This window comes from Motacilla alba, chromosome 3, assembly GCF_015832195.1.
Source record: "Motacilla alba alba isolate MOTALB_02 chromosome 3, Motacilla_alba_V1.0_pri, whole genome shotgun sequence".
In the NCBI taxonomy this organism is placed as follows: domain Eukaryota; kingdom Metazoa; phylum Chordata; class Aves; order Passeriformes; family Motacillidae; genus Motacilla; species Motacilla alba.
Window position 1 is genome coordinate 70,994,438 of NC_052018.1, and position 25,834 is coordinate 71,020,271.

Sequence of the window (25,834 nt, forward strand, 5' to 3'; positions counted from 1 at the left end):
GACCACATGTAGGGACTCCCCAGCCAAGCAAAGCTCCAGCAAGGCTATCCCTCCTTACACTGACGCTCATTACTCATTATTCAGAAATAACCAGCTGCTTCAGTAGAAAAAAATAAACAAGCAGTGACAAAGCTGGCTCAGAAAGGGCATGCAGAAAGGGAGGAGGAGTCCTATGTCAGATGAGGGACATGGGTAGAGATGTGGGCATCCCTTAGCTCAGAACAGGGGAAGAGAAGTATACAGGATAGGCCAACTCATTTCATGCTACTATTACAAAGCAGAGCATTGGTAATGGAAGCAGTGACAGGGTCTTCATGTAGAAAACCATTCACAGGAGCTGCAAGCACAGCAGTGTGGAAAGGCTGGATTATTTCTCCAGGCTGCTTTGCTTGGAGAGACATGTAATAAAATGCCATTTTTTCACAGCAGAGTCCTGGGTGGCTGCAGCACTCTGTGTGTGCATCTCTCAGAGCACACCTGCAAGCAGACACTGCTGCTCCTGCACGTCGTGTTTGATTGCCTCGCTATTGCGGTTGCCGGTGGTATGAATGAACAGACACACCCCGCTTCTTCCTGAGATCTTCTGTTCAGATACACTCATGCAAGTGTAATGAAGGTTTGTGGGAAAGGGCAGGCACCCATGAATAGCATTGATTCGCACTGAATGCAGGACGTGCAGTTCTTTATACTTGCTCTGCAGCCTCTTTGCCTGTGTCTACAGTAGCTGGATTTTGCAGCAAGTCCCTTGCAACTTCCAGAGAGATCAATGAGGCTGAGCAATTGCAGAAGCAGCATGGAAGGTCAATGCATAAGCTCCTTTCCCTTCCAGCATGAGGCAATAGGGTGTAAGTGATTTATAAACTGAAGTCTGAGACAATTACAGCACTCAGGACTTAATTACACAATTCCATTCCCCTGTCATATGTCGAGCGTCTAACAGGGACCTGGCAAAATAAACCATGTGCTCTCAAAATATCATACCCTTGTTCACCGCTGTGGAAGATGAGAATTAAAATCTTTAGTTAGGTCCTGCAAGCTGCAAAGTTATGGACACTGACTGTAAAACGTGAAAAGCAGAGAGGGAGTGAGAAATACTCTTCCTTGGATGATCTCTGAAGCTTGTGGGACAGCTTGTGGGAAAGCTCATGTTGTGCTCTTGCTACATCCCAGCTTTTCTCCTGAAGCCATCATCTAGCTGCAAATCTCATACCTCCTTCCAAATCCCATACCTCCCTCCCAGGGCTTTCTACTATCTCAAACCCTGACATCCTTCCTCCTCAGCTTTTACTGTTGCAGATGAGGAACTGAGGGACATTATTGTTCCATTCCATTATTCCATTCTCCCTGTTCACTTCAGAAGCATAGTCCAAAAGGCCTATCTTCTTCCCTTATGCAGCTCCCTTTCGGTCATCTCTGCCTTTAGGAAATTAAACCTCAGAGTGACATCTGTCCTTGCCCTGCCTCTTACTCCTCCTCAACTTCAGTAGGGCTACCACTTTTTTATAAAAATACAACAAACCTCTGCCTGTTCACAGTGGCAAATCTGCTGATTTGAAAAACTCCCAGACTAATTTTTGATTTATTTTCTCCCCATGATTGTGTGCATGGGCTTCCCTGCCATCTCTATGAAGCACTGCTTTTCCACTGTATTTCCAAGAGCAGCCAAATCCATCATCACCAGAAATGAGAGACATTCTGCACCTGGACTGAGCTCCACTCCCACACAGCATTTCCTTTCCCTCACCCTTACTCCTCATCTGTATTTTGCTCAGAGAGCTGCAGAGCACTGAGCTGCTTTTGGGCTTTGCAGTCAGTTTTTGGGTGGAGCAGTGGATGAGCTCATTGGGGCTGCACTGGCCCCAATGTCATATGGCCTTCCTTCATTCAGAGAGAACAGCTGAGACTCTTTACCCTTTGCTGGCATTTAGAGCCAGATGAGTGCTTACTTTGAAAACAATGTGTAATTAAACTAATTGTTCTGTTCAAAAATAGTGTTATAAGGTCTACAGAAGTAATTAGAATTGCCAAACCATTACTGTTAAGAAGCAATAATGTCTCTTACACAGACATTAATCTGATAACTGCCTTCATTTACAGAGATCATGTATCAATGTGTTTGGGGTTTGGTTTTTTTACCTCCTCAGTGCACAGAAAGTCCAGAAGTGGGGCTACAAACCATAGGAAGTTCCTTTAAGGGGGCTTTTGAAGCTCATAATTCTTTTGGAAAGGTGAAGTTTTCCTTGTACTTTCTGTACCAAAATATCTCTAGTTCTGTCTCTCTCTTTCTCTAGTAGAGATATGCATCTGCATATAAATATATATATCCATACACACACACACACACACCTATACATACATACATGTACATGTGTGATGACATGGACTCTCTGAGAAGCTCCTAAGGACAGAGAAATTCTGTTGCATTCCCTGCCCTGCATTCTTAGCTGCCTCCTTGTAATGGACAGAAAATGGTAGATTTGCAGAATCCACACTTTCTTCCTGCCAGCTAATTCCTCCAGATCAGGTATTAAAACATTCTGAGGTTACAATTTTTGAAAGATTCCTAATATGCATTGTAACTCTTGAAAAGCGACCAACTTTTCTTACGTGTAAGGATCAAAGACCAACCCAATATCCTAAAGTTTGTATAAGCTACATAAGAAAATGAGGATGGGAATAAATATGCTTGAAATGGAGGCAGGTAGAGTGTCAATAGCTAGTTACCTTTCTGCAGATGAAATCAGCAGATGTAGGTGTGACTGAAAATACTATACCCAGATTATATTGGTCTTGGAAAACTCTCAGGTCAGTGAATTCACACAAAATGAAATGAACAACTGCTGTTCAAGTAGAGTAAAAGATTAATACATTAATTCACGACTCTGTTGTGTGAGGTGTATCACAGCTGAGAATAGATGCAGAAAAGAGAGATGTTGTATGTGAATGTTGACCAAGAGATTCATTAGCACAACTGCATGGTTCACACCATAACCACATCTCTATACAAATTAAAAAAAAAAAAAAAAAAAAAAAAAAAAACAAACAAAAAACCCAGACTTTAGATATTGTGACTTTAAAGGCAGCGTTAAGCATTTTTGAAGAAAGAACTTTCTTGCTCTTTCGGAAATAGAAGTTTAAGAAAGTGTTGACAGATAACTTCCTAGAGCAGACATTTTATGTTTTAAAAAATTTACCTTTTCTTCTTTGCTTTTATGCTGTGCTATCACACACTGCTAAAACTGGCTGTAGTGTGCTTTTGTGTACTTATGAACCTTTCTGAAAACATGCACTTATTGGAAACAAAGGATCCTTACTTTTTGAAGACTGAGCTTTCTGATCTTTGTGCATAAACTTTTTCAGAAGAGGTATTTTTTTCTCAGAAAATATCTCCTGATTTATGTTGGTTTCTTCCTCCCTCTGTAGCCACTCCCTCATAGCCTTGCTGAAGTGGGGCTCCCACTGTTCCTGATACTGCAGCTTCAGGCTTTGCGGTACTAAAACTTCCACAGAAAAATTATAAAAAATTCCCCAAGATCTACAGTGTCTCTTATGCTCTCTCCATCCAAGACCGTGTATTGAGAACATACATACGTATCTGCAGACTGCGATCTTGGATTTCTAGGCTGATAGTATTAATGAATACTGGTCAAAATCTGATCATTGAAACTGAAAACTTTTCCTTTTTTTTCCCCTTAGTTTGGTTATGTGGTCCTCTAGGAGCACAGAAGTGGTGGAGAGGCTGAGGCTTGCAGAGGGATGGGCCTTGGGGAGTAGGTCATGTTGTTTTTCTGCATTGAGCTGGATGCAGCTGCAGCTTAAGAAAAACAGATCAGAAAAGCCCCAGTGGTTTGCACAAGCCTTCCACCCAAGGTGAGGGAATCCTTATGAGACCGTCTGGGTTTTCTGTTGTTTGGTACATTTTTTAACTGTGAATTCCTGACTCATCCATTTTTATGTGACCTAAAAGTCTGACTGATGCTGTTTATTAAAGACAAACAGCTTGATAATTCAAATCTCGACAAAGCTAGTAATTAAAACCAGTGCCCCTGAAGTCTTTTTTTTGATACAGCCTGTGTGAAGTGAGTTTGTAATTTTCACTCAGCCCTTAAACTCTGGTGTAACTGGATTAAGGCTAATTTGAAAAACTTTCCAGACAGAAATAAGTCTTTACTGGAAGAAAGGGCAGGGAAGTGTAATGCATACTATCCAGAGAAAAATACAAAGACTTCAAGAGCCTGCCTTGGTTAGCCCATCAAAGTGGAAGCTGAAAGGGGAAGACTGCTTTCTATGCTGGGCTGTGAAACACCAGTAAGGGAAGGCTATGTGAAAACATAGGTCAACACCTGCTGCTGGTCATAAATTTGGCAAGGAAATAAGGGAGAAGTTGATGACAACTAGAGCAATAGAACAGCTTTATAGGAATGAAAAGTCCTGAGTAGTTTTAAGACAGTATCAGGTCTATCTCTGGAGAGCCTGTGATGTGTCTGTCTCTAGCACATGCTGCATTCCCAGTGAAGCAGGTATGATTAGTTGGAAGTCACCCTCATCCTGAATTTGGAAGTAGTCACAGATGAGCACTTCTCGTCTTCTCTAAAATAGAGAGTTACCAGTTGCAGAACATGCCAGTGATCTTTCTAGAGGAAATGATCATCACAGACAATATTTTTTCCTACTCTGATCATAGGTATTTAATACTGATGGAGCATGAGGGAAATAGACTGCAGAAAGTGGCCAGCTTCACATGTACCATCAGATTAGCATCTCCCAGTGCCACCACCATGAACAGTGTGCTGGGCAAGAGGGTCTGTTACTCTGACCTTCCTCAGCATTTTTTTCATTTATTTCATGTTCTTATTCTCATCTATAAACCTGAATCCTCAAAATTAGTTTTTCTATCATGTTTGTGGAGCAGTATCAGGAAGCCAGATTCTCTGGGTTGGGTGCTCCATACACAGCAGCTTTTCCAAACTACTTTCTGCACTTCAGACAGGGGTTCATCATCAAAATGAGGGCAAGGAATCTCAAAATCCCAAAAAGATTGGCAAGCAAGCAATAAAGATAGAGAGGAACATGAACCAAATCACAGGAATGCACAGTTATGGGGAAGGTATGGGAGATTTTTGAGAATAATGAGGATCCTGTACAGGCAAACAGATGCAAACTTGCCTTTTGAAAGGGTTAGTCAAGCAAGGAACAGCCTAAGGAAGTCTGGGTGCCCTCCCAGCATTATTTTCCACAATTCAGTGATTTCTGTGACTGTGGTTTTGAAAGGGTAGCTGATGTCAGACAAGTTAGACTGCAGGGGAGCAGAGGAATATGGATACCATTCATACTATTCCCAAGAATAGAAGGCAAGAGCGCAATCACTCTCAGACTCTGGGGTCTGTGGCTGCTGAGGTTTCTGTGCAGATGGGAGCAAACAGATTGAATTTGGTGTGCCTGGAACAGAGAAGCAGCACAAGGGATAGAAAGGCAAAGAAATGTCAAGAGCAAGAGTACCCATAGAAGGCTATTTAGACATGGCTGCTGTCTTTAGACAAAGCTGTGAGGTGACCAGTTGTGGCATACTACAATATAGATATTGAAGCACGCAAGCACAGTAACTCATCCAACTCTTCCCATGACCCACAAGCACTGAGCCAATGAATGTGATAGGAGCAACAGGAAGATGCTGCAGTCACTTCTGTGTCCCTGTTCAGGCAGCAACTTGTCTGCAATGGGTGCAGTCCAGTCACGAACTGAGAAGCATGTTTGTACTCGCACTCCGTTATTCATCATCAACAGCATGTTGCAAACAATCATAAGAATGCCAGTTACTTGCCAAGACACAGAGATTTCTCCTGTCTGACACTTGAGCTGGGCACAGTGATAGCAGTACCAGGTTCCAGCTGGGTGCTACATACATCTCAGTTTGAGTTTCAGATCATGGAAATATTTGCCATGGTCATGTTCAGCTGAGCACAGCAAATACATGAGCAGCACACCAAGTCCTGGTGTGGCTCACCCTGGAGTGGTATCAGGCAGACTGGTGGCAAACAGCCTTGCTGCCCCCATCACAACGTGACACCTAAGGATGAGTGCAAGCACTAAAAAGCACCAATTGGCAGCAATGCTAAAGACCTACAAGAAGCTGTGATACAATCATGATGTATGTTGTCAACCATAAGCATTCATACAGTTAATAGGAAAGCCTACAACCAGTTCCTCCTGCTGTGCTTTTTGTTATTCATTTGTAGTGCAGCAACACTGCCACCCACAAAAAAGGCCAGGATTTCACTGTGCTAAGAGATGTACAAACAGAGACCAAAAAAAGGTGGCTTCTATCCACAAATACGTCTCATCTAACTGCTTGGTGAAATGTCACCATCCATATACAGCCGTTTGCTGAGCAATTCATCTGGCATCTCCTCAGTCTGCTAGGCAGCATGACCATCAGCTTTGCTACGCCCAAGAGCTTGCACTGTTAAAGAGAGTGTTCAGCCAACTTCTCTCATGTAAACACTGCTCTCTGCCAACTCTGTGTGGCTCTAGATTATCAAGTTTTTTATATATGAATGTTTTCATATGATACTATGTGCTAAAATTAATACTTCACTGAAGTAGTATCTGCAAATATTTTACAGAACAAACCCTACAAGTGGTTTCTCTGTTTCCAGCTTCTAAAAACTGACTCAAAACCTCATATTATCTGGTACCCCTGAGAAGGGGTGGAAGTCTCATGTGTGTTGGAAGAATGGAGCAGTGTGGTGTCTAAACTGTGTCCATGCCAGGCCTCCCAACCTGCCTGTTCTGCAGCTCTCAGTTCAGCTACTCATTTTCTTACCCAAAACTTCCACTTGGTGGGTTGTTCTTCCTCATCATCCATCTTTCTTCCATTTTCTCTTTCCCTTCCTTCTCATAGACCAGAAGAGTTTAAGGACTTCTGTAGGAAGTGCTAAAGGCAAGTCCCAAGGCAGAGTGTAGGAGCACCTGGCGATGTTTCAAGATCTCAGCAGCAGAACCAGCCCCTAAAGGAGGGTCCAGGAGCCATGGCTGTGTTCCTCCATGCAGAGGTAAAGAGGGAGCCTGACACTCCTGGCCACAGGAGACAGTCAGGTACTTAGCAGAGGAAGGAGAAAGAGGAAGATGAAGTGCAGAAAGGATCTTGGCACGGGATCAAAGGTAGAGCATAATGGTTGAAGAGCCTGGCTCACTTTGTCACAGCTCTCCCCAACATGACTAGCTATTGATTTAGAGCTTCACTGATGAGAGAGCAGAAGCTCAAAAAATGAGGAAGGAGGAACTGGGCAGGGAGGTGCCCTTTGGAGTAGAAAGGCAGGAACAGCAAGAACAACTTGAGGGCAAGTTCTCACTGGAGGCTTGGAGGGACAAGCACTCTAGAAAAGAAAGGCTGGATGCAAAACACATATGAATATGTATTGTGTGAGATCAAGCAGAAGGAAGAGGAAGGCACATCCAGCTACTGCCAGAGGAAAATCCACCAAGGATGGGATACTTCCCCACCCATCCCCACCCCCAGCCAATCACCAGCATGGCTCTGACAGTGCTGGTATGTTTTTTCCAACTCTAAACAGATTTCTTACTGTCTCAAGCACACTGCAGCAAAAACAGCTCAGGGAATTTAATTAGAATTGAGCACACTTAATAGTGCTGTGGCAGGAAAGAGATTCAGCAAAGAGGGGTGATACTCTGAGGTTTGCGTGGAGGTCTCTGACCCTCCATACATTCAATATCGGACCAGGTGGTGCTACCCTTATTCATGTGACATGGTTTACTACAAGAACAGCCTTACTGCAGCCAGCAGTCCAGAGATGCAACACTTTTATCCCAAGCACTGCAAAAAACAGCCAGCAAGGATGATATTCCTTGTCAATGCAAATGCAAAAAACACCACCTCTGAAGTGAATGGTGCTATGCTCCTGTGTGTTTCTATGATGAAGCTGGACTGCTGTTTGAAATACAAACTTGCCCTGGAGCTGTTTTAGCTGCTCATCCCTAGAATATGAATCCAGACATTTCCTGGACAGCGTAGCCCATCAGCAGTAGCAGGGGCCAGCAACTGCCCTTGATGAAGCCATGGAATAGCTGAATCAAACACATTCAAATCTGTGTAATAAAAATGTTCCATCTCATCTTTTTCCCATGTTGAAAGATCTGCAATTACCTTTTAAAATAGTTTTTCATACCTTCAATAAAAAATAACCATTAAAAATTAGCAAACCTTTGGAAAGCACCTTAATTGGTATTCAGAAGTCAATTTTCATAGTTTATTTTCAAAACTGGTATGAAGGAATTATCTTCAGTGGTCAGTCAGGGACTGGCTGGTTTTCATATTATTTTTTCCTTTTAAAAAGATAGAGCTTTGAGCTTGAATTCAGTGTAGCACTCCAGGCAATTGTTGGATCAGATTGTCATTCCATCCAATAAACCTGCAGAAATTGTAATTGGTATTTTATAATTAAAGTCCAAACTGAGAAGGAATAGTAATAATTAGTGGGGGAAGTGATAATAAAATCAGAAATTACATTATAGCTGAGGGATTTCCTTTAGGCAAAGGAAACATATTACCCTCAAGATTTCTTAAAACAAAATCAGTATTTTGATTTTTTTAGAATGGTTTTTGTGGTGTTTTTTCTTTTGAAGCACACTTCAGATTCCAGTAACCACTAAAGGGATGATGCATTTGTCTGAGGAAGAGTTAATAGTCTCATTTGTGCCGTCTTATTCCCAAATGTCCCAAATAGGAGCTAGTCATTCTCACTGATAAGTGTTGTGCAAATACAAAGCAGGAAAGAACATCTGTCCCTCTGGGCTTCCCAGAGAACCTCATATCTCTCACGGAGCAGACTGTGAGTGCTAATAAGAATTTTTCATCTTCTACCTCTGAAGGTTTTGCTCTCCTCCCTTTACCTCATAAAAAACACTGGCCAACATCCAGACAGAGGTGGTGACCCGGGAGGATCTGTAGCATGAACTGTAATGCCTGCCTGGCACAGGGGCAGTACAGCATTCTCAAGCCAGTGGATGCCTGGGCAGAAAAATTCTGGTCTTGGACACTTTGGTGTCCCCCAAAGTCATCTCACGTATCTTGAGTTCTTGTAAACCTGTTTCTGCAAAGGTCTCCATGAACCATGAGGAAACACATGATGTCAAACTGTTTTCACCCCCAGCCCTTGACATCCTTCTGCTGTGGGGAGGAGTTCCAGGGAGCAGATACTCCTCACTTCCATCTGCTGTATCTCTGAGTCTTCCATATCACATGACAGATCCAGGGAGAGATACAAAAAGACTTACACTGGCAGCTACGTATTGCCTTGAGAAATGTCATTTTCACTTTGCAGAGTTCCTCACCTCCACTTGCTGGTGCCATTTATTTGTGTTTACTCCCTGTTATCTGGCACAGCAAATGGAAAACATGGCTTAAGAGCTCTCTCAAGAACACTTCTCAGCAATGGCCTCCTTTCATTCTTCTATTCTTTTTTATTTAATTTATGGCATGCAGAGTGGTAATAAAGACATTAAAAGCTGAGAAGAATGAGTACAAGAAAACTATTTTATTAAAGCATTAAAAAATTGTTTCTTAGCTCTAACATTTTCAAAGGCTGTTTTGTCATCCTTCTCCTTTTCCTCACACCCTGCAATTCTCCTTGGGAAGCTCTTTCGGACAGGTTTCTTTCCATCACTGGAGATTTAAGGTCCAAATAAATTTTGTTCTGGTGATTGAGGAAAATCTATGCTTTCCTGGCACTGATGACTTTGGGCTCACCACCAATCCAATGCAAATCCAATCCACTTCGCCATTTACTTCCCTTAATTTATCAAAGTTTGCCATTTTGAAATAATAACAGTAACGTATTTAGAAAACTACTTGGAGGCTTTTTTTTTCTTTAGCTTATCCACTTACAGACTCTGATTAAATGTAATCAAATTATGAGCAACATTACCAGCTAATGCAACAATAATTTTCATATTATCTAGGAACAACGTAGGATTATGAGTCACACACAGTCCAAGGCCAAACTGTAAAAAATGTTGTCATCCTGCTACACTGTACTATACCATTGAAGTATTTGACAGTACTTCTTCACTACTAATACTGCAATCTCTGTACTTTTCTAAATGTAAGAAATTGTCAGACGCATTGCAACATTCTGCAAAAAACCTTTTCAGCTGTCCTTCTCTGAACTGAGTTTGACTTGAACAGATTCCTCTTCCCCCATATTTTCTCTTCATTTCTTTCAGTCATATTTCTTGCATTTTTACAGTACTCCTCCATGATATTTTTCTTCATTTCTGCTGCTTCTCATCAGTTCACACTTTTCAATATCTGTGCTACAATTCGGATGACAAGTGGGACACATCTCTATTATCTTAACACCTTCTAGTTTCATATCCTACACTTTTGAGCCTTTCTCTTAGTTCCTGGGTGGTGTGCCCACCAGTGCTGTTCTATAGCTTAATTTAGGCTACAGATTTCCTATTTCACCACTTCTAGTTTCTGCATTTCCCAGGTTCTCTCTCCTCTGCTCCCCCTTCTAATTTCTGCCTGCAGGTCACACTTCAATTATTTTTCGATTTAAGCAGACACATGAGTAGTCTGAATTTGCCCATTCGTTGTCCAATAGGCACATATAGACAACAAGGGAGGGATTTCACAACGATGTTCACAGGCACCTGCATAAGCTTTATTGTTATGGACAGTGATACTTAAGCCAAAAAAATCACCAGAGCTTCGACAATTATTCAGTTTGTTCAAAAACAGCCATCTAACTATTTATTCAGTTGATTCAGTATAAAACATATAGGTCATCATTTCAGATGCTCTGTCACACTCAACATAGCACCTAGTGCCTGTCCCAGAAGCCTGTGCCTCCCCCAAGGTTCCTGCACCTCATGTGACTCAATGTCTTGTGTGCAGCTGGGCTGGATCCCGACATTTATTGAGCTGAATTGTGTCCTTAGCAGCTGGTAGGCTGAGCCACCTGCTGGCATCACTGCCTGTGAGGACTAGAGCTCAGCTGCCCACACTTTGCAACCTGTGCCATTTTAGGGGTTTCTGTTCAACTCACATCTACAAGAAAACCTGCAGATCATCTCCCATACGTGGAGGTCTGAGAAGCTTTTCAGTGACCCAGATGTTTATGTTCAGCTCTCCAAACCTCTGCCACTGCTCCCTTCTGACTCCAGCACAGTGACTCTGCTCACCAGAGAGGTCTGTTCCGTGGTCCTCATGTCAGTAGAGGCATCTGCTGCACCCCATCCCTTCAGTCCCCTGGGTTAGTCACCCCAGGACCCTTGGCAAGCACAGTCAGTCACCCTGATCAGATCCAAAAGTGGATCAACCAAATAGAGCAGATTAACCATGGATCAACATCTCTGTGCAAAGAAGCGATTCAGACTTCACATGATTCAAATATTCTGCAGTGAAAACAGAATGATAATTTAATATTAAAGTGGTTAATAAGAATGTTCTTGTGCCAAAGCTGAAATTTATCAAGAAAGTTTCACAGATACATTATTATGGATCTCTATTTGACTTCTTTTAATTTCTTATGCAAATAATACAATCATCTAATTAGGGAGAAGAAATAATGCTAGGTGACCATGGCACACTAAAAATAGTAAGTAATTTATGGTCTAATAAAAGCATTCAAAAATGCTCTTCACTAATTTAAACACATGTAAACTATCAAGAATATTTAGAAATAATGAAATATTTTTAGATGTAAGTTCTGTACTGAAGTATTGAGGACAGAGGTCAGTTTATCTGACAATTCATTGACAGTGAGTAATCCCACTGCCTCTACTGACTGAACATCTCTGCATGGTCAACAAGGACAGACAAAAGGGAAAAGCAAAGGAGATGCATGTTCATTCAAATGTCAGCTAAGAAAAAAATGCTAAATTTTCCTTGAAAATATGAAACAAATGTTCAAAGATGCCCAGTATCAGTAAGAGAGAAAATACAAGTACATGTAGTGATTGATACTTCATAGTTGAAGACACTTAACCAAAAATGAAAGTATATTTCTGATGCCAGGCAAGGGTCAAACCCCATTCTGTTCACACTTGCATCAGCATGTTAGAAATTTTATGATGCGAAACTGGGCTTTTATCTTTGATATACCCAGGCACTGAATTCTACTGAGGTCACGGTAACACATAACTGACAGCAGGATAAATTCCTCTGTCAAATTTTAATCTGATTTAAATTGATATTTCAGGGACCAGGTACCTAAATCCCTATTTTTAAAAATGCCCTTAAAGCTTTAATGCTTCCCTCAATTACAGCATTTTAAACTGGCTTCAGAGTGGTTATTTTGGATTTACATTAGCACAAGTGAGATTAGAATCGGAGCCAGAGGCAGTTCACATTCCATGCAGTTCTCAACAGCAGAAAGACAAGGGTTGAAGCACACTTTGGAGTGAAATAACATGGATTTTCATCTTACATATCATATACTATAAGACATTTTGAATGTATGTCCCTTTGTGTTTTTTCACCTAGTCAAATAAAAACTCTAATTGCCATCCAGAGCATATTATTTATTTTTCACTCTAAGTTAAAAAATCCCAGCAACAAGAAGAAATAAAATCCACCAAAACAGCTTTAATTAATTGATAGTTTGATTTAAAGTGTTTCTTTATGTTATTTACAGATATTACTGCCTGATACTTTAAAAGGAGAAGAAACCAATTGAAAGTAGGAAAGAAAAGTGAACACAGTGGTTTGTGTAGAGGTCATAGGACAAAGAAACTGTAAGGTTATGAAGAATGTCATGGTATATTGAGAACTCTTGTGGGAATTAATCAGGTAACAGATAGTCTGTAAAATGCCACTGAATCTTTCTTCCCAGTTCATGGTGGGATCAATTATTTCTTTGTGCTCTCTGCTAGGTGTTTCTCTCATCTGTTCTTCAAAACCTCTCCCATGTCAAGTATTCTAGAGGTGCTTTCTCTTTCATAGTATATTTCTGTATGCCCATGACATTTGTCCTTTGAGATTTTCTAATCCCACCATAGCATTCACTTAAAGGTTTAGTTAGCAGTACACTTGGCACTTCATATACTAGCTGAACCATCTGTCTCCAGAGAATTATAAAATTAAAATGAACCCCATTACCTGTTTTCCATCTCAATTAATCTGAATTAAGTGGCTTAATTCATGATTGGAAAACTGCCTGGGTTACAAAGATTGTCTTTATTTGATTATCCACCACAAAAATCCAAGGGTTCTCCAAGGTGTTTCACATATTTTCCCACAGGCTCCTTCCAAATAAACTGATGCATTAGGGTGGAGACAGGGGGCCTGTGCAGTGGGTGGGCACTGACTGTCTGGCTACACCCAGAGTGGGGTGGTAAATCCTTTTTAAACTAGACACTGCCACCAACGGGGTTCTCAGGGATTGATATTGGGCCCAATGGTGTTCAGTATGTTCATGAGTGATCTGGGTGATGGGATCAATCCACCCTGATGGAGTTTGCCAGTGGTACCAAACTGAGTGGGGAAGTGGGCACTTGGGAAGGGAGAGCCACCCTGCAGGAAGACCTGGATAGGCTGTAAGAGTGGGCTAACAAGAACATTATAAAGTTCAGCAAGGAAAAAATGTCATATTCATGGGAAAATGGAACTCAGGAATGCAGCAGAGACTGAGATCTGCCTGGCTGCAGAGCTGGGGTCCAGTGGACAGCAAACTCAGCATGAGTGAACATGTGCTGCTGTGGCAAGGAAAGCCAGTGGGATGCTGGGCTGCATCAACAAGGATATGGTCAACAGGGATAAAAAACTTTATCCCACTCTAATCAGTGCTTGTCAAGCCACACCTGGAATACTGTGTTCAGTTGTGGTCCCTGCTATGCAGAAAAGTTGTGGACAGACTGGGGAAGGTCCAGAGAAGTTCTGCAATGATGATCAAAGGACTGGGAAGCTTTCCATGGAAGGAAATAATGAGAAAACTGTGTTTCTTCATCTTTGGGACTTAGGGGAGACCTTACCAGTGTTCAAATACTGTTTCTGTATTTAAAAGGTGGCTACAAAGAGATTGGATACTTCCTTTTTGCAATTATCACATGGAAACACAAAGGGTAATGGGTACAAGTTATTCCTGGAGAGATTCTGATTAGAAATTTGAGGAAATTGAGGAAATTGAGGAAATTTGCAGAAATTGAGGAAATTATTTCACAATGAAAATAATCAGCTGTTGGAATAACCTCCTCGGGGAAGTGGTGGATACAGTTACGATTTCTCTGGATGGGGTGCTGGCCTATATTGTCTAGACTGTCCATCTGCAAAGAAAGGTTGTACCAGATACTCCTTGTACCAGAATCCATGATTCCAACATGATATTCTATAACTCCATGGTTCTATGAAAATCATTGTGTTAGCCGATCCAGTTTTTTCACAACCAGGGCTCACTCTTGCAATATGAAGGATCAGAGTCTCATATATTCCAGCTATCAGAATTAGGGCTCTAAACCAGTCCATACTCAACTGAAAGTGATAGGAAACTCCTGACATGACTCGGCCTCCCTGAAACCTGAGGCAGCAGGATAACTGCTATCTGTGCACGATACGGGAGACTGTTTCCCCATCGTATTTTAGACAGAGTGTACCCATCAAACATATGTAGCCAGTGGCATGCAGAGCACCTCAGGCACCCTGCCAGGCCTCCAACACTGCCACAGAGTGTGCAGCTCTCCCAGTCTCTACAGTCTCTCTCTTATGTCATGTCTGTCTGGTCAAGAAAGGTGTCTCAGGTACCCTAGGCCATTTTGAAGGAGTCCAGAAATCTGTGATTCAGTGCTGGAATCACTCCTTAAATGTTTAGATGCCTAAACATTGTTCAATATCTGGAATATATGTTGAATTGAGTCTCCAGTTAGTCTTTGATGGCTTGGGGCTGCCAGAGCTTGGTGGGAAAAGCTGGACTGTGCTGTCTGAGAACTCCAGGTGAGTGTCAACAGACACCAGTCTACCATTGTCAGCAAAATGCAATGAGTCTTGCACTTGTATCATTTTTTCCAGATGCTAAGCTTCTGCTTTTATTTCTTTCTAATATAGTGTCTCTCCATTTCCTTTAATGCTGGCCAAAACCTTTAGATGGCCATTGTCTTAGACTGAAACAGCCTGACACCTTCCTGAGTTGACTGGCAGCATTTCTCTGCCGAGCCATTGAATGGTGTACATCAGAGGGGGCAGAGCTGAGACTCTTCAGGTAAATGTGATCACGGTCTTTCTAAAGTATCAGCCTCTGAACTCAGCAGAAGAATTGAGTCTCTCTGTGCTCTTCAACTCATTGATTTCACTGGGGTTCAGGTCAGGCACTAATACTGCACGTCCTGCTTAGTCTTCCTGCTCATTACCAGGCAGGGTGACCTGACTGCTGTGCATCTATTTTATACATGCTTGCTGTATTTATTGTATGGTTCCTTGACTTCTTTTTATCATATCGAGTATTTGTGGAAGCAACACATGTTCTGGGAAGAATCAGATCTTAAATTACTGCTTCCTTGAGGCAGAAAAACAATCTGGAAAGACATTAAATGACTAAGAAAAAAACACTAAAAAAAATATTTGTTGTGTCAGTCTCAGTCTCTTGACTCACCAACATGTTTCTCGGGTGTTTATGCTTGTAGAAATACGTTGAGTTTGACAGAGGTATTCTGTAAAATAAGAGTAATGCAGTGATGAATCAGGCCCTTGACTTACCAGTTATTCAGGGTAAATCTCACCATTCAGGATTTACCATTTCATGTATGTCTTGCTAAATGGAAAATTTGCTATCATGATGATGTTCAAGGAGTAGTCTTGCTTTCTCTGTTGATCGGATATGCAAGTGTATTGGCAGTTGTCCCAGGGACACTGATAAAATAGAGTACATAGAAAATGTACCATGAAGTCTGCCTGGTAAAAATAAATAAAATAAATAAATAAATGAAAAGGTCATGGCTCTTTTCCCTGTTGCTTGTCTGTATGTTTTGTATTTCCTTTCTCAATATTGTGCTGTTCCTTGTTTTCAGTAGTGGTATTTTTGCTAGTAGTAGTAAAGGGTAATTTAGGAAGCTACTGAAAGGATTTCACAACATCTAGTTGAAAAAGGAAAGTATCCTGGAAAGACCCATGGAACCAGACAAAATGTCATTTATTCACACATTTTGGGTAAAATAAGCTAAGTGTCAATGAAATATAGTGGAGATTTTAATTTGAAAATGCAGGACTATTTATGCTCCAGAAAAGAGAAATTGCCTCAGTTTCAGAGTGACAAAAGGAACTGTTTCAGATTGAATCTTCCTGTCTTATCAGTGACCTTCAGCTTCCTCTTTACTGAACTGCCTAAGGTAATGCAAATGCCAAAGAAACATGAGGGTAATTCCTATGCTCCTGGAACTTAGTTTGTTCATTCATTGAGATGCATTCCCTTGAGCTCATTGGGTTACTTCTGGGAAAGACATCTCAGCTAAATATTTGTCCAGAGTAGTTACTCAACTAAATCTGAGACTCCGCGTTTCATGAAGACATCATGAAGACATACCCTGTCCAGCTTACTAGATACTGGGAATCCTCTTTTGGGACACACAGCAGTCCCTACACATGGTACAGTGCTGATGCCTGCTACCAATTTCCTATCAAGTAGCTATTGCCTTTGAAACTCTGGTCTACACACAGCATAAAGGAAATTACCGTTTCTGCAGAAGAAGAAAAGTTTTTGTCGATTTCTCGTGGAAACAGAAGGTTTTGTTCCATTAACAAAGAAAAAAAGTTGCACACTATGAACATTACATAGATGCATAAAGCCCTCTTAAGTATGTACAGTGTACATATCATTTCTTTAGGCATAGCTGCCTCTTTCATCCTGCTGAGCAAATAAGGTTACAGTCTTAAAGATCTTTTCCAACCTTAACAATTCTGTGATTCCATGAGCCTGAAATGAACCTGAATATACTAGTGCCTTACCAAAGCCCACAGTCAGGATGGTTGGTATTCACTCAGAAAAAGAGCAGCCTTAGGATCCCAGCTTGTGTAATTGACACTGCCGGCCTTTTTTAACCTCTTTCACCTTCTCTTTATGAATACCTTGTGAGAATAGTTTCTATTCCTGGCTGGTACTGAGCCACCTTCCTCCTCATTCTACTGTGCCTTGGACAGAGATGTCCCAGGAGCAGATTGGAAGACATTACTTCACCATGACACAAAAATCCCAGCTTGAAATTGCTTCCTCATTTACTCCAGATGGTCATTCTGAAATGCAGGGTGTGCTGTGCTGCCTTCTCCATCTTTTCTGTGTTTTTCTGGTGGTAAGAGAAATAGGACTCTATTTCTTTCCTTCATCTTCCAAATCCTACTTTCCTACTGCAGCCCCCCAGGCTGGCAGTGTCCATCACCATCCCAGAGCTGGTGCTGTGAGACACCACTCTGGGGAGCAGACTGAAGGCATGTGTGAAGCAGGAGATGAATCTGCAAACCAAATCAATTCATAACCACCTACCTACAACTTTACAACCAGCTGGGCACCTCCCAGGTTAAAGATTGTCAGCTGAGAAGGGAGCACTTTGGGTCTTTATTAAACAGGGCTTTCAAAAGTCTGGGGAGAGTGAGCAATGTCAAGCCTTACACCTAAACCTTGCCCTGAAGTTTTTGCTGCTTCCACCACTAAAGCTTATGTTCCATGCACAATGTAAAACAAATTTTGCATCAAATTTGGACATATTTTTCTACATATTTCATTAATAAGTACCAGACAAAAGGAAAACTGAGTATTTCACACAGTGCTGCCCTGGTGTACCTTCTTTCTCTATGTATGTTATTTGAACCCATCCTCAGTTGTCTTCTGAGCTGTTGATGATTACATCTAAAACGTTATCTTTTAAACACAGCATGAAACTAATTACTGTCACCCATATCTCTAGGCACCTTGGCTGCAGCCCTGATTATTCTTAGCTCTAGATCAAGAAAACCCACTGACCCCTTATTTTATAAATTCTTCATTTATAGATTTTCTCTGCACCGTCTGTACTTCAGACACCTCTTTCAGACAAGAAAATACAGTCAAGGATAGTTCTTTGACCTAGCCTCCATTTCCAACTTTCCCAAAATTCTTTGTAACCAAACCTGCATAGAAACTTTGTCCTCAAAGCAGCTATATCAGAAACAATGCCAGTGACCTCAAAAAACTACCGGAGAACAAATCTGATGTCAGCAAAGAAAGGGTCTTCTGTCTCTTTTTTGGAGATTTATTTTTGCTGCCATTCAACCTTCCTTTTTGGGAACTTTGGATTATTATTTATTCTGTGTCCTAAGCTCTTTAAATCCTATATAGTTAAATCTGAGATATTAAGATCTTTTGAAGAATATGAGAAGTACAAGAAAGTAATTCAAAAGGTAAATACTGCAACTTGTTTGAAAGGAGTAGGGCCAAAATGATCTCAGAGATGACACAGCTGGCAGTTCAGCTACAGCAACAACCAGTCAGCTACTAGTTCTCCATGCCCTTGTAAGAAAGAAAAGAAAAAAAAAAAAGAAAAGCACAACAGCAACAATAACAAAAACAACAAAACCCCCCCAACAACAAACCCCACGCATACAAAAGCCCTCAAAAAACAGCAACCAGCCAACAAAAAAACAAAACAAAACCAAGCAAGCAAACAAAAAAGAAACAAAAACAACAACAAAAAAACCCCCACAAAAAACCCAAGCAAAAAAACCCCCAAAACAAACAAACAAAAAAGAGAGAGAAAAAAAGGGGGAAAATAGGTGTGTAACTGGTGTAGATTTGTCCAGGGGAAATTGTGTTAAACTCATTTAATTTCCTGCTGAAATAGAGTTTCAGGCTTTGCAGATAAAAGCAAGGCATTGTTGACTTACATCTCAGCTTAGAAAGGCTTTTGCCATATCTTATGCAGATTCTCATAAGGAAATTGGGGGGAAATCAAATTGGAGGAGTGAAAAATAAGATTGGGAAACCTTCCATTGAGCCAGAAATGAACAAACCAACCAAAGAAGGTAGGGAAAGTTTACCAACAAGCAAACTTTATGGGGCTCCCTCCTCCTCCTTTCATTTTCTCATTTTGTTTTATTTTTCTTTCTGTTTCTTCCATCCCATCTTGCAGGAGGTGATGGCAGCTTCAGTTCTCTCCCAGCTTAGTGACAGTATACCAGCCCAGAGGTGCTGAAGATAACTATTACTTTCAGGAGCTGAAGGACGTGAGAGAGATTTGAGTGCAAGTTATGGCTACATCTGACAGGTATTGTCACCCTGAGGGGATTAGCAAAAGACATTTAATTTTCACTTACCAACATCAGCCTTACCCTACAGGGAAACATTTGAGCCCACCTCAAAACCCACTGCTTAATTGCTTTGAGTTATCCATCCAGTGTTGCCTTTCACCTTCAGTCTCTGAGGGTGTTCCTGCCTCACACTTACATTCTGGGTCTCAAATGTTATGTACAGCAGCAAAGTACAATGCCAGGGTGACCTATCTTCTGGTCATAAGGGGCCATGGGACCCTCTGGCTTCCTTTTTCCCAGCTGCAGCCATCCCCACTGCTCTTGGCTGTGTTCAAAACACCCACGCAGAGACACCTACCCTGTGCATGGACAAGTTGGGAGGAGCACAGCACTACCACCCCTCTATACATCATGGGTCACCCAAGTCCCCCTTGCCACCTCCCCTCCAACACAGCCTGGGAGCATGGGACCTGAAGGCATGCCCTGCTCTTCTGCACATCAGCACGGAGGGGAGGTTTGGCCCATCTGAAAGTATTTTCTTTTTTACAAATGTTCTGCTTTGGAAATGGATTTTTTCTCCTTAGCACTAGAACCACAGCAGAGCAGGAACAACTGGTGGAAAATATAAACAGAGCCACCATGTGTTTCCAGCAGTGCCCTGCTGTGACCTGTTTCTACAGGACACTAGGAAGCTGCAGTACCACCTTGAGATGACCTGCCTACGTGTTACTCCATAGGATAGTGTTTGCACTTTTTCTGACAAAATGTTTAGTATTCCCATCCTCCCAAGTCTCCACACAGGAAACTTGGAATAAATTTGCTTCTTATTCTCTGGAGAAGGCATGAGCTACATAACTAAAATGTACTTTACACCACACTATAAAAAAATAACAAAAAAAAAAAACCAAAAAAACAACAACAACAACAAAAAAAAAAAAAAAAAAAAAAAACCAAAAAAAAAAACCAACACAAAACTTGCCAAAGCATATTTAAATCTGGCTTTATTTTTCATCTTTGCTATTTTCTAGGGATGAAATAATGCCTTTAATTCTCTGGTTGCAGATGGTTCTGGAGGGTGTGAGTCCAGGAGATGCTCAGGGAACAGACTTTGTTGCATGAACCTGTCAAGTCCAAGAACCCTCTAGAATAAGTGAGCCCAAGGACCCTCTAGAGTAAGTGCCCAGGTCACAGGTTTGATTCAATGATTTGTTACAGGTCAAAGAGAAGCTAATTTGGTGACACTGTGCAGGATGTATCATCATTACCATTATTCATGTTTAGTGTGCCAGTGTCTAAAGATCAGCCATGGATGAATCCTTGTACAAGATTATCTGACAGCCCCGGAATCATGGAAGTTATGGTTCAGTAGCCAGAGAAAGGATTGGGAAAAACATCTAACACACAATACATTCATGCATAGTGATCTCAGAGTGCTTTATTTTATTTCTGTCTTTCTGTGCGTAGGTTAAAGAAGCATGGGTGGGATAAATGGAAAAGTGAATGCAGAATAGATGAGAAAGAACCGATGAGACAAGAACAAAAAGGACAAAACACACATTTTAAGGAACTGACTTTCTCTTCAGCCTTGAGAACCTGCGTTTTCACCAAGCCTAGAATCCAGTCCACATGCTCCCACACACATTTTCCAGTCACAGCTCAACCCACCTGGTCAGGGCTTGAGGAAGTTGCTGCATGAGAGATACAGGTTGTCTGTCAGTTTGCAGGTTTATAAATTGTTCTGCCTGTTTAGATCTTTCATCCAGACATGGGAACACAGCTCCCAGTTTGATTTCTATTACTGGCAAGTATCCATCCTCCAGTCCCATCTGTTAAGCTTAGCCTGCCTGACACACTCAGCAGACTCAGTCCTTAGGGCAGGCTGACAAGGGGCTGGTGTACACTTGCATTTCCTACCAGTGACTGAAATGTATACACCAGCATTTTCTGGGGATGGGAAATGAGAGTACCCAAATGTCAGGAAGAGGTTTGACGTCAATGCTTCTAAAAGTCAATACACCACAGACAAGATAGCAACACCATTTGGACCATTTTTTTGTAGTTCTACTCTTAATCCTGCCTCCAAAACAGGTCTCCTCTCATCATGTTTAGGAACTGTTGGGGTATTTCCAAATTCTCTTTTCTGCCATCTGGGAATGTTCAGTGAGTTTCCTCCTTTCTAGTTTTTGGGTGCAAATGGCATGAGAGAAATACATCAACTTTGAGTTTCATCAGTTTTCATCTTCCACCTTCTTGGACAATTCATTGTCATGACTCTTCCTTTTGCACCAACTACCAGTACGATTTACATGATGATTTGTTCATGTTGAAGATTTATTTCTGATTCTTAGATTGTTTGTGAAGAGGTCTCGTGGTGTCTTTAACCATTGCACAAACAACTGCATCTTTAAGTGCTGAAAGTGATCTGGAGAAGACATCCCAGCTGGTGAAAGCACTTCTACTGAGACCTGAGAAATGAGATATTTAACTCTTGCAGCAGTACAAGGGCAGCAGTATAAGGACAGTATTAGAAAGCTTGAAAAAAACAACTGATAATAGACCAACAAGCAGAAAAATTACATCTTTCTTCAACTGAGTTCTGGACAAGATATGGAAAGTATAGTGTGGAGGAAACTGAATGGATGAGGCAATATCCAAGTATAATATCCAGTGATATGACACTAACTGAATAAAGGTACTGTTAGTGCTGGTAACATTTTTATGTACTAAATGTATGGATATTTATTCAATTGAAACAATGTAAAGTAGGTGTGTGATAAAAGATTTTGATGAAGGAGAACATATTATGCAATGTAGAGAAGATGAAACATATATATTTATACATACACATGAAGGAAAGACTTCTTTGAACATTTGTTGCTGGACAGCCAGCCCCCACATGGTACTGCTTGATCACTGGCACAAAGTACATCTGGAGCTTTTTCCCATTGTGTGCTTGTATAGAGACCAATGAACATGGTGTGCAGCTGAACTGTGCAGTTTTTGGTGGCCAAGTCCTAGGTTAAGATTAGGGTCTGAAATATCTAACTGTGACAAGGATGGAACATTTCCAGCACAGAGTGTTGACCAAGGGGAGCCCTGTGCTGCCAACATGCTTCCAAAACACACGCTCTGGAAAAGGCTGCCCTGAGTCCAAAAGTTGTCAGACCTGTGAGCCAAAGCCTTTCAAGAACTCCCAGCTTTTGTTTCCACCCTTGTTACTGTGTGCCTGGTCAGCTCCATAGATCTGCTGTATTGTTCACCCTCACAAGGAGACTCTGACCTTCTTTCATTAAAAGCAAAACACTGCACCAGCAGAGCAGAGCAGCAGACCTGCACACAGTGTTTTGTAAAGCTGCAGCTAAATGACACCGTACAGCCATGTAGCAGGTTTTGCCTCCCATACTCACTGTAATCCAGTTTCTTTTAAAATACTGAGCTACCATAAAGATACCAGTCTAGGTAAAGTAATGTATAAAAATCAAGCAGTTTTCCTAGTAGGATTAGGTATCTGACAGCACCTCTGAACAGCACAGTTCATCTCTGTGGTTGACTAGCCGGGCAGTATCCCTGGGTTCCACAAAAAGTTTGCACCACTCATTGTATTAATCAGTTTTCTGCAGGTCATGGCTTCTTCCACACCTTCTCATTTGTCACACAGGAAGACATATGGCTCTTGCTCATTACTGCTTTGTGTGTTCCAAATTCATGCATGGATCCCATTGCCACAACACTTGCAAGCTGTTGTTTATTAAAGCAGTGGGACACAGGTGTTTCTTCTGTCTTTGTGCCAGCATAGGCAAAGGAACCATGCAGAGATGGAGCCCATCTCATGCTCCACTGCATTTTTGCTCATAAGCTCTTCGGGTTCTGTGTGCCCTCCATGGACACTTGCAGACAAGCTTGTTGATTAGAGGAAAAAATCCCCCTTCTTCTGAGTGAGTTCTGCCAGAGCAGGTCAGAGGAGCATTAAAAACATCCTGTGGTTCTGCATTTCTGTAGAGAGAGGCTGGTGGACAATCACAGAGGAAGGAGTCATGGCTCCAAGTCTTCCAAAGGTATTGTGCCTCCAGAAAATCTGTTGAATGAGTAATAACTGAAGAAGAACAAGATATCCACAGAAACACCAGGCAGAAGCACCCATGTGACTCTGTTGCCTCCACCCTTTGCAGGTCATTAGATTCAGTTAAGTTTTCAAGGTTAGAGCTCTTCCTTTCTCTGCCAGGGGGAAATCTCCTCCTTGCAGAGGGAAATATGTGACAGTGGTTCAGGATGACGTCTGTGGGATTTATTGTGCTTTGTGTTTCTCATGGGCTCCCTAAAGCCCAAATCAGTGATTGTCTTGAGAAAACAATCAGAATCTGCAGTGCTGCATCAAAAATGCCAATTAAACAAGGCAGTGGGAAGGAAGAGAGAACATGATGGAGAAAAGGAATATTGAGAAGGATGCAAAATGAAGTGGATTACCTTGCTGATGGACTTCAGCAGTTCCAGCCCAAATGTTACATTTTATTCACTCACAAGAGGATATGCTACAGGGGATGAAATCCAGCTCTAATGGCTGATGGATATTTTCTATGGTTTCACAAGGTATTTTGCCTCTGTTGGTCTGGATTTTATACAACACCCTGTCTAATGAAGTAGTTCTGCAGTCCTTTCTAACAGTTTTGAAGTACAGCATGTGTTGATTATCTCAGTTGAATGGATCTGAGTTCATTTATAAGTTGCTTTGTTTTGCCATTTTTTTTCACGTCTTTGTTCCTCCCTTCTCTGTCTGAAACACACAAATTGTTTGTAGAAGGAAAAACATATAAACAGTGTGATTCAAATCAAAGTACAATAAAGAACAGCTTGTTAAAAATGTGCTTTTGGTGTATGGGGTGTATGAACACAAGCTTTTTCTTTTTCTATCACGCCGTGGTACAGAATGCATTAGCTGAGGTTGCCCTGGGAGTTCCATTTTTAAACCCTCTTTTTTTCTTGTTCCTGTCAAAGCCTGAAAAATCTTCTTTTCCGTTGAAATTATGTGTGTTTTCCTTTAAGCCAAAGACAAAAGTTTAACAAAAGTTTGAATCAAACTCACACATCTTTTAGTTTTATGGAACTATCAAACTTATCAGAAAAAAATCTTTCTGAAATGATTACCCATGGCACAGAAAATCTCTATTCTTTTTTCATGCCTTCTTTTTATCCAGCTCAAAGGAAGACAATGAGAGCTTTTCTATCTTTCCACTGAAACACAATAAAATTCCATCCCTTCAGCTGAAAAATTGCATGTGACTCACTGTTATGAGCCAGGCCAACCTGTGGTTGCTGTTAAAGTGGACTTTAACTCACAAAGAGTTGAAGCAATTGAACATCTGTTTAGTACACACCCAGCCATAAGCATTCACTGAGCATCCACCTATATATCTGGAGCTGCACACTGACATAAATACATCCAATGATTGTTAATTATGAGGCAGGGTTTCATTCTGGAGATCTATCAGTGCATAAGCTTCCTTAAAAGAGTACAACTCTCTTAGCATCGAGACTGATGTGTTTGAGCCTGCTCCTATGGCTTCACTTGCCCAGGCAAGCTGCAGAGCCAAGAATGCTTTGAATAAAAAATTCAAAGCTGACATGCTTTGAATAACAAACACATAATGGCATGCAGGTAGGGATGCAGCTCTAACTAGGAATCACCCAGCCACTGGGAATGGTTTGCACGAAGGGGAGGGGCACAGCACTGAGGCCGAGGGCAGATCTTGGAGCTAGGGAGGGGGACATGGGCCCTGGAGCCCCCACCAGCCCTTGTGACTCCTATCTCCTGTGCCCCAGGTGTTCTTGCTTCCCAGGCAGCAGGATCTGCCTTGAGTCACACAGACAGGGTTTGGAGAGTGAGGGTGGATGGACAGAGGTGGATGGGGTGGCGGATAGAGTGACCGTGGGCCAGAGGCTGCACTGCGGTGGTGGCACTACCTGTACGTGTAGGTGTGGTGCTGCCTCCTCTCCATGCCCATGCCCTCTCCCCTGCAGGGGCTGCATCTGTCACACAGGCAGGGCTGGGGACACGGGCCATGGGGATCTGTGCTTCAGTGAAGACAGACATTTCGTCTGGACCCCCAACAGTAAGAGCCAGCAAGGCTGGTGGAGAGAGCAGGGCTGCAGCAGGGATCTTGCCAGGCATTTTGGCTGAGTTGGGGAGAAGGAAGAGGGCAGCAAGGCTGCCTTTGTTGTGGAGTGGGGATCATAGGTTTTTGTTGAGGGGAAGAAGAGAGGATACATGTCAGATCTGGAGAAGGAGGCTAGTGGCTGGGATACAGAGCATCAGGGTAGGCCAGAGCAGGCAGCAGATGCCAGGAGAAGAGGAAGGGCTGAATGCGTACAGAGAAGAAAGGGGAATGGGAACTAAAAATATTACAAACCACTGGTAGAGAGAAAGTATTTTAGGGCCTTCTGTTCTTTCTTTTTATAGAGAAAAGGAAAAGCGGACAGACTCTGGAAATAACAGCCCACATATTTTCTGACAAAGGAACCCATTTCTGGCCACAGGCTAATGAAATGTGTGAAGGTACTGGTGCAGGAGCTCCCAAAAGTCAGGGATACCATAGGATTTGAACATGGACTGTA

General features: G+C 41.8%; 1 long non-coding RNA gene across 1 annotated transcript in view; it reads left to right on the top strand.

Annotated features, from left to right (window-relative positions):
* The window catches only part of LOC119699745, a 76,348-nt gene that overhangs the window by 32,161 nt on the left and 18,353 nt on the right, over positions 1 to 25,834 (top strand). The window contains exons 2-3 of the long non-coding RNA XR_005256516.1: positions 19,108 to 19,242; positions 20,288 to 20,397. This is a non-coding gene — a long non-coding RNA (uncharacterized LOC119699745). The remainder of the gene's footprint in view (positions 1 to 19,107; positions 19,243 to 20,287; positions 20,398 to 25,834) is intronic.